Below are 8,766 nucleotides of genomic sequence, written 5' to 3' on the forward strand. Positions count from 1 at the left end.
AAATAAAACAAAAACGCAGTCACACCCACACCAGACAGTCAAAAACCTGCTTTATGGTCTATTTTAAAATAAATGGAACCATAATTTACTAAATGAACATCCTGCTTTTTTGAAGAAGACTTGAAATTGCGAACTTGCGATTGAAACCACAAACCCATTATGAAAATGTTTATTGAGGTAATAAATCAAGTGTGAACAGGGGCATCGGTCTGGGGGGGGAAAGTGTCTGGGGTGGAAAGGGTACTCAATATACAAAAAAAATGATAATGAATAGCAGTGGATGCGAGGAGGGGCTTATAGAAAATGTACATGGTTCGGAATTTTGAGCTACACCCCTGAGTGTGAAGTAGGGTCATTTTCTCATAGACTTCTATAGAAACAGACTTCTTTTTGCTACCAGTGGAGTCCTGCTAGAAATGAGATAAAATGCTGGTCTAAGACACTTCCGCATTGGCTTCACTTTTCAGGCCCGGAAGCTTCATCCATTATTTTTAGTGCTGTCAGTTAACGCAAACCCATTTTAACAGCGTCAATTTTTTTATCGCGAGATTAACGTTCTTTTTGGCCTAACAAACTTTGTCGTTTTTTTCACATGCTGTTGCAACAACTAGTAACGTTAGAAAAACTACAACACCACTAGCTAGCTAGACCGGAAACAAAACAGCAGGCACGTGGCATACACTTGTTTGGGCTTGCGAGCCGGCCAAAGAGTAGTACATACCTGCAAACTAGTCGCTTTTCGGCGAAAATTGTCGTTTTGAATGGGGTCCGAGACCCGGTGCTAATACGGCACCGGTGCCTTAACGACCGTGATCTACCGGACCAAATAGCAACACGGATTTCGGTGCCTTATTTAGGTGCCACTTAAACGCCTGTGCTTCTCTCTGATGCTCCGAAAACGGACGTAAGAGGGAACTGAAACATCGCCGCACAGGACGCAAGTTAACACTACACTTAGCAGCAGGTAACGTTAGTCTAGCGTTAGCTAGCAGCTGGAGTAATCACGGTTAAAATGCTGACAGGTAAACGGTGTAAAGTGTGTCTGTATTTAACTGTAGAGGATTCTAACATCAGACTGTAGCTGCCGCTGTCTGAAAAACACAGACTCAGCCTCGCCTCGCCAGCCTCGTGGTGCATTCAAAGTTATTGTAAAATACCCTTTTCTTATCCAGTGGTTGTTTTCACCATTTTGTGCTCCTTTTTCTTTTTTTAGATCAACTTTTTATTGTTTTATATTTTTGAACATACAGAACAGACAAATACAATTGCTCCTTTTATATACATGTATCGTATCATGTTGTTTAAGAGCATTAAAATGAGAAAAAATAATGGGACAAAAAGAAATCGAGGGACATTTAGAATAGATGTCGATAATGTACAGATTAATTGCGATTAATCACGAGTTGACTGTCATTAATGCGATTAATCGTGATTAAATCTTTTAGTCGTTTGACAGCACTAATTATTTTATTTTTTAGAGTCTATTAGGCGGACTCATCCCCACCAGAGATGAGTCCAATGAGGGTAGTGTCGTCTGCAAACTTCAGGAGCTTGACTGACTGGTGATTGGAGGTAAAGTTGTTGGTGTACAGAAAGAAAAGCAGAGTGGAAAGGACGCAGCCTTAAAGGGAAACAGGTGCTCATGATCTATTTATCAGATCAATCCCAGTTTATTCATGTTAACGATGAATCCTCCATGCAGGCAAGTTAGTCATGGTGTTACCCAATGCTTTGGTCTTGGACCAATTCGATTTACTTGATATATGCTTCCTCTAGGCAATATTATTCAATCAAGCCAAATGAAACCAATCAGTTAGTTAAACTTCAAGCATGCATTAAGGACATAAAATCCTGAATGACCTACAATTTCCTGATATTAAACAACAAAGTTATTGTACTTGGCCCCAAACACCTCCAAATCTCATTATCTGGCCATCCAGTGGCATTGGATCATCCAGAGTAGCTATACTGGCCTCCAGCACCACTGTCAAAATCTTAGAGTTAGTTTTAATCAGGATATATCCTTTAATTCCCACATAAAACACATTTCAAGAACTGCTTTTTTCCACCTGTGTAACATTGCCAAAATTAGGCACATTCTGTCTCAAAATGATGCAGAAAAACGAATCCATGTATTTGTTACTTCGAGGCTGAACTATTGTAATTCCTTATTATCAGGTTCCTCAAATAAATCCCTTAAGACTCTCCAGTTGATCCAGAATGCTTCAGCGTGTGTACTGACAAGACAAGAGAGACAAGAGTCTCCAAAAGTAGTATGGCAGTCCAGGTTTGCCTTGGACCATTTCTTAGTTATGCTGTTATAGGTTTAAACTGCCAGGGGACTTCCTTTGACAAATGGAACTCCTCTCTCCTCCTTTCTCTCTACAGCATTCATGTGCCATTAATCTAAATCGAGATTGCCTGAGAAACATGTTGAAGAAGGGCGTCTTGCCCAAAACATCCGTGTGGCAATAAAAAGTATTAATTGGAGTGCTGTCCAGATACATATTTTGTTCCCAGACAACTCACTTCATTTTCTTCTGAATAGACAGTGAACACATCTGCTGTATTTATGTGAGTGTGTGTTTGCCACACCTACTGTAAGAACTGTAATTACTTCGCCCAGCCAGAGTAAACACTGATTTGTGATCTCTCTCTCTCTCTCTCACACACTCACACACACACACACACACACACACACACACACACACACACACACACAGGTGTTATTTGTTGGTTGGTTCTCAGGCTTTTTGTATTTGGACTCTCATCAGGTCAGGTCTCTCAGCCAAATGACTAAAGCTGACAGTTTCAAATCAGGATCTGATGTGATGAATTATCAATCAGCTGACTGATTCCTTCCTGAATATACGTGTTTGTCTGTTGACTATAGCAGTGATTCCCAATCTTTTTGACATTAAGGACCCCTAAACTGATACAAAATAGACCACAAACCCCCATTTGATGGCAAAGACTTTGTCCCAGGGTCCCCCAACTGACCAGATTCTTGATTATAGATGTTTTATTACAGAAAGTGAATGAAACCCATTAACAAAATAGTCATACAATGTCACTGTGTTACTTGGCGGAGTTATAGTGAAAATAAATTATTTTGTTTTTTGCTGAGGACTCCCTGGAATCCCCTTAAATGTCCCATACCATGTTATTTTTTTAGGTTCATAATTGTAATTTGGGTTTCTACTAGAACATATTGACATGCTTAATTGTTCAAACTAAATATATAATTAACTATTTTTTTTTCTCAAACAGTATCTTTCTGAATATACCTGTATTCGCCCTCCGTCTAAAACACTCCATTTTAGCACTTGTCTCTTTAAGGCCCCCTTCTGATTGGTCAGCGTTTCTGGGTCTTGACATGACTGTAACGGCACTGTAGTGGCCTTTTCTATCTATATACTGGTAATCACATCACAACCTTACAGAAGTCCTGATGGCTCGTTTAAAGGCATTGTTTTCTAAGAACGGGCTGTGTGCATTTCTGTAAGGCTATAGCATTATGATACTTTCACATTATTTATATAGACCTGCTTTCTAATAAAAAAAGACTTACTTTTTACAATATGGGCGCTTTTAAGGACCCCTGGTGGTCCCCGGACCACACTTTGAAAACCACTGGACTATAGTATTAGCTACACTGAGGTTGAAGAGGTCATGCTCTCTGTACTGTTCATGTGAATTTAAGGATCAAATAAATCAAAGTCTATCCAGTGTCTGATAATGAGATGATTAGGGACCGTACGAAAATGTGTATGTTTTTTTTTCTTCTTTTTGCCAAAGGGAGGGTAGTCAAATTCTTTTTTGGCAGAGTGAGGGGGGGGGGGGTCTTTAGTGATTTAACGTTAGAATGTAACTTTCCCACTTTGCCGCTATTCGACAGCTGCCTTCCTAAAGTACATTGTGTAATATAAAGTGACTGTGACAGCTAAAAAAGGCGAAAAAAAGAAAGAATAGACAGAATATATGGTTAAAAAATAATTTCTTTTTAAATCTTTGCTATACAGTATTAACTTAGCTTACTACGGTTTAGATAAGAGTTCTCCAGCTTAAGTTCTTTCTGCACTGTCTGTAAGTTATTGATGGCAGAATAAATTGTACTAATGAATAGTGTTATATTACTTTGTCCCTTAGTCAAGAAGAGAGTCCAAAGAAAATGTTAAAAATGCCTCACTTTTCTTCCCCACCACAATCATTTTTCTACAGTCCTAAGTGCCCATATTATGAAAAAAAAAACACTTTTTCTGGGATTTGGGGAGTTATTTTGTGTCTCTGGTGCTTCCACACGCATAAAAACTTTGAAAAAAATCCATCCATGCTGTTCTGAGTGAGATACGGTTTCTGAATGTGTCCTGCCTTCAGTCTCCGGGTGAGCTGGTCAACATCTGCACGGCTCACTAAAACAGAGACTTGACACAGGGTGAAAAGAGGAGCTGCAGTACAACAAAAATATGGTGTTTTTTGAAAATGAAACCATGTAAACCTATTCTGATACAATCTCAAATGACAATTACAAACCTGAAAATGAGCATAATATGGGCACTTTAAGATTAGGCTATGTGTGCCACTAGTATTTCCAGTTCTTAGTTTCAGTGGAGAACTAACCCCAGGGTTTTGGGACAGGGGGGGCATGCCTCCCTCACTTTTCAAAACCCTGTTTGTGTCTTTGGCAGAGGACACCCCCAGAACCCTGGCATTAAATAATGCCCATATTTAATGCTTATATTATTACATATTTAATGCTGTCTTTTTTAAACGTTATCCTTGCACTGCTACAGTTTTTTATATTACTATGTCTACATTATTCTCTTACATTGTCCATATTTAATGCTGGTCTCTAGACTTTATCCTTGCACTATTGGACCTATTTGCAGTACCACCATGACACACACTCTCATACTGAATCACAGGGTCAGTCCCTGCCCTGTCACTGCAAGCGCCTCATGCTTATACATCCCTTAGTACATTCATGTGGATTTTTTTTTCTTTTTATTTAGTATTTTTTATTTTATTGTCCATGCTATTCATGTGGATTTGCTTTTTTTATCATCCTGTTTGTGATGTATGTGTATGTTGTGTGTGATGTCTTTAAGCTACTGGGACCTGAGAGAGAGAGAGAGAGAGAGAGAGAGAGAGAGAGAGAGAGAGAGAGAGTCTGACTCACTCTGTCAGTTCTCGGATCGTTCAGCAGCTCTCTGCTTCTCTCTGTGAGTATTAACCTTCGTCAAACATTATTATTGTTCGTATGGACATCCAGCCGCTGTGTTATATTTTATTACCACAGTTCCGGATGGAACAATCGGGAAATGTTGTTTTGGATTGTTAGATGGATTCGTGTGTGAATCCGCCAGCCTCGCGGTGTGAAGTTAACACGGCTGTACCGGGAACTTTAACGTGTTTGAAGCGCACTGACGGATCAGAGAGGAGAGGAGAGGAGAGGAGAGGGAGATCAAACTGTAACAGCCTTCACTACTCCGAGGTTATCACAGAGAATTTGAATGGTTTCACTGTCTGACTAATTGAGCATCTGCAGGGACGCTATCACTAATTATTAAAATGTGTTTCAAACAGCAATAACAAGGACGTGACATAACCCGATTTAAAAATTTTTTTTATTAATAATGAGCTCTGGCCTGATGTTAATAATATTTCACTGGTATTTTATCATAAATGATTGCCTTATTATTATCGGATGGATCAACATGTAAGCAGTATTTTGAAGTATGTTGTAGTTGGCTGATTTGAACTATGAACACACTCAATTCATAACAATTTATCCTATTTTTAATTAGTAATCATTTATTTTGTGTGTCAAATAATGATTTGCAAAGTAACTCAATACTTTACAAATTACATGTATTTGAATTTTCAATTACATGTATGTGAAATAAAAAAAAGTACATGTATTGCCCTCTGAAGTGTAGTGAAGTAGAAGTAAAGCAGAAGAAAATGGAAATATTATACATAATAAGTAAGTAAAGTAGGCCCTACCTCAGATTTAGGCTTATTATTGGATGTTATCAAAGTATTGCACAAGGCTGTGTCAGAACTGTATGTTGCAGCTGATAGGTAAGAAATGTTGCTATGTTGGAGGTCATTTAGAAACTGTGTTGCCATTACAACATTTGTCCACCAGAGTGCACTGACTGGTGGGTAATATGGTTGTATATATAGTCATATGCTGATACTGCAAGATGTTTTTACAATTAGAATATGTACGCCAATGAGAGAACATCTTAGTCCATTTGTTTTTCAGCTGGTGTGTTCAGGTGTATGCAGCCAGCTCCTGTATTGTGTCTGTGTTACATGGTGGACTCAGAGTGAGGAGCAGAGAGTGTCAGAGTTGTGGCTCTTCTTTCAAAGAATGTTCAAAGGAGGTAAAGTCCGCACAGCAGCGTAACGCTCAGGAAAAATACTGTAATAGTGCAAATAAGGCACACAACGTTTCGGCCCACAATTTGACCTTCCGAGGAAGGATCAATCACTTCTTTGTCCTGCACCAGCAACTACATGGATGTGCACAGCATAGTCTTTTCTGATCTTCTTTCAAAGAACCCACTGATCAGTGATGGAAACAGACCAGCTGTAGGGACATGGGCAGCGCCAGGGAGGGTCTTAATGTAGCTACCCCGCTAGCACAGAGATTTCTGTGGTTTATCTATCATTTTTTATCATTTTCTAATTTGAAAAATGAATAAATACATCAATTAAACAAACACACTGTTTAAGACCAGTTTTGGGCAAGTTACTCAGGAAGTAGTCTTGCATTGCCAGACCTTCCACTACAGCTATGCGGAGAAAGGTCTGGCTAGTCCACACAACATTCAGGGATGGGAGAAAAACATGCTCTGGTTTATTGGCATTTCTTTAACCCAATCATAATCGTCTTGGGTTGTGCTAAGCACCGGACGGCGCCACAGTGCCTCTGCTAAACAGCCTCTGGAAGGAACTTGTTTTGGTGGAACGTGTACGTTCAAAAGTTGTTTTATTCGTGCAACAGAAAACTCAGATTGGACAGATAGTCTAGCTAGCTGTCTGGATTTACCCTGCAGAGATCTGAGGAGCAGTAAAGAAAGTGGAAGGAAATGGACATCCGGCAGAATTTCCAGCAGCACCAGAGCAATCCTGGAAGTGGAACGTCTTGGATATAGACTAGCTCACAGTGACCAGTACCCGGCTCACAGTATCCTTTTCTCGGCTTAACTGTCATGTGACCGGTCGTGAAGTGACCGGCCGGCAGTCGCCTAATTTCGTAGGATGTTATACGAATTGTTGTGCATAAGTAAGATATCATATGAACCCGTTCATGAGAAAACCAGAGTTTAGAACACCAACACACCAGCTGCACCAGAACAATCCTGGAAACGTCGTCAATATAGACTACTCAGGAAGTGTAATAAGTTACTTTTTAAAAATTAACGTAAAAAAAAGTTAGAATGTTACATTACTTATAACTGTCAATTATCAAAAGTAATTACGTTAAAGTAAAGTAGTTACGTTACTCAATATATTACTATGTTACGCTTATAATAAGAATTCTTCCATCTGTTGAAAGTATTTCTCTCTCCGTCATCCTTCGTTTAGCTTTTTTGGCTTGTAGCCGACGTGACCTGCCCTGACCTGCCGTACGCTAAATTATGATAAGCGTATACGTCACGTCATCATATAAGAAAGCCTGACTAGGACAAAAAACTAATCACATTCTGGTAACACAGTAACGTAGCGTTACTTGGATTAGTTACTGTAATATCATTAATTAAAGCAAACTTGCAATCCCTAAAGGCTCTGACACACCAACCTGACGGCCGACCGTCAGGAAAAGGCAGTCGGACTGATCAGTCGGCTCCCGTCGGTCCAAAAAGTGCCTCAGAACACACCGAAGCGACCCTCATCTTGAGCGTACGTTCTGCGCGTGTGCGGGACGTAATACCGCTCCATAACCGCAGGCGGCGCTAATCTGTATTGTCGGCCAAAAAATGAAAACCGGAAATGATGGAACATCGCTCTAGACCTAGTAAACGCAGAGTCATTGTAATTGTTTTCATCAGAGAGTGTTGATGGTAGTCAAGAAGGATCGTTGTTGTCATTACTCGCTGAACGGAAGAAAATACGATAGCTAGTAATAAGAAGATACTGGCGTGGTCAGCTCTCGGGCTTCTTCTTGTGGAAGAAGCACTGATTCGCTAGTGAAGGGCTGGCACTCCACCAATCAGATTGGTCATTGAGTCCGACTGCCCACTGGCTGAATCAGCCAAAATGGATGCCGACAGCTCCTCCGACTGACGACGGCACGGAACACACTGAACAGACTTGAGTCACCGACCTCGCCAGACTGTCCGACGGCCGATAATCGGGTTGGTGTGTCAAGGCCTTTAAACCGCTACTTTTCTGTGAAAAGTAATACTAGTACAGTGCTATATTACTTAGTAATGCGTTACTGCCCGACACTGTTTAAGACAAAAAAAACATAAAGCCAACACAGGTGATCTAATTTGGCCAATGGGTGCAGCATACATTGAACTTTTGAACTTACTCCCACTTCCTGTTAGCTAGACAACAATTTGGAAACTTAGCATTAACCAAGCGTGTCGAAACCATAGGTGGAGACTCGCGTGTGTGTACATTTCGGGGTTGTTGCAGTAGAAATTAAAATGGTGCAACCAGCACATTAATGGGAAACCCAAAATGTCATAGCACCTTCACTGAAAAGTCAAGCAAACCCCATAGCACTGGCAAAAGAAAATCTCAGCC

This window comes from Sander vitreus, chromosome 16 (genome assembly GCF_031162955.1).
Source record: "Sander vitreus isolate 19-12246 chromosome 16, sanVit1, whole genome shotgun sequence".
Taxonomy (NCBI): Eukaryota; Metazoa; Chordata; class Actinopteri; order Perciformes; family Percidae; genus Sander; species Sander vitreus.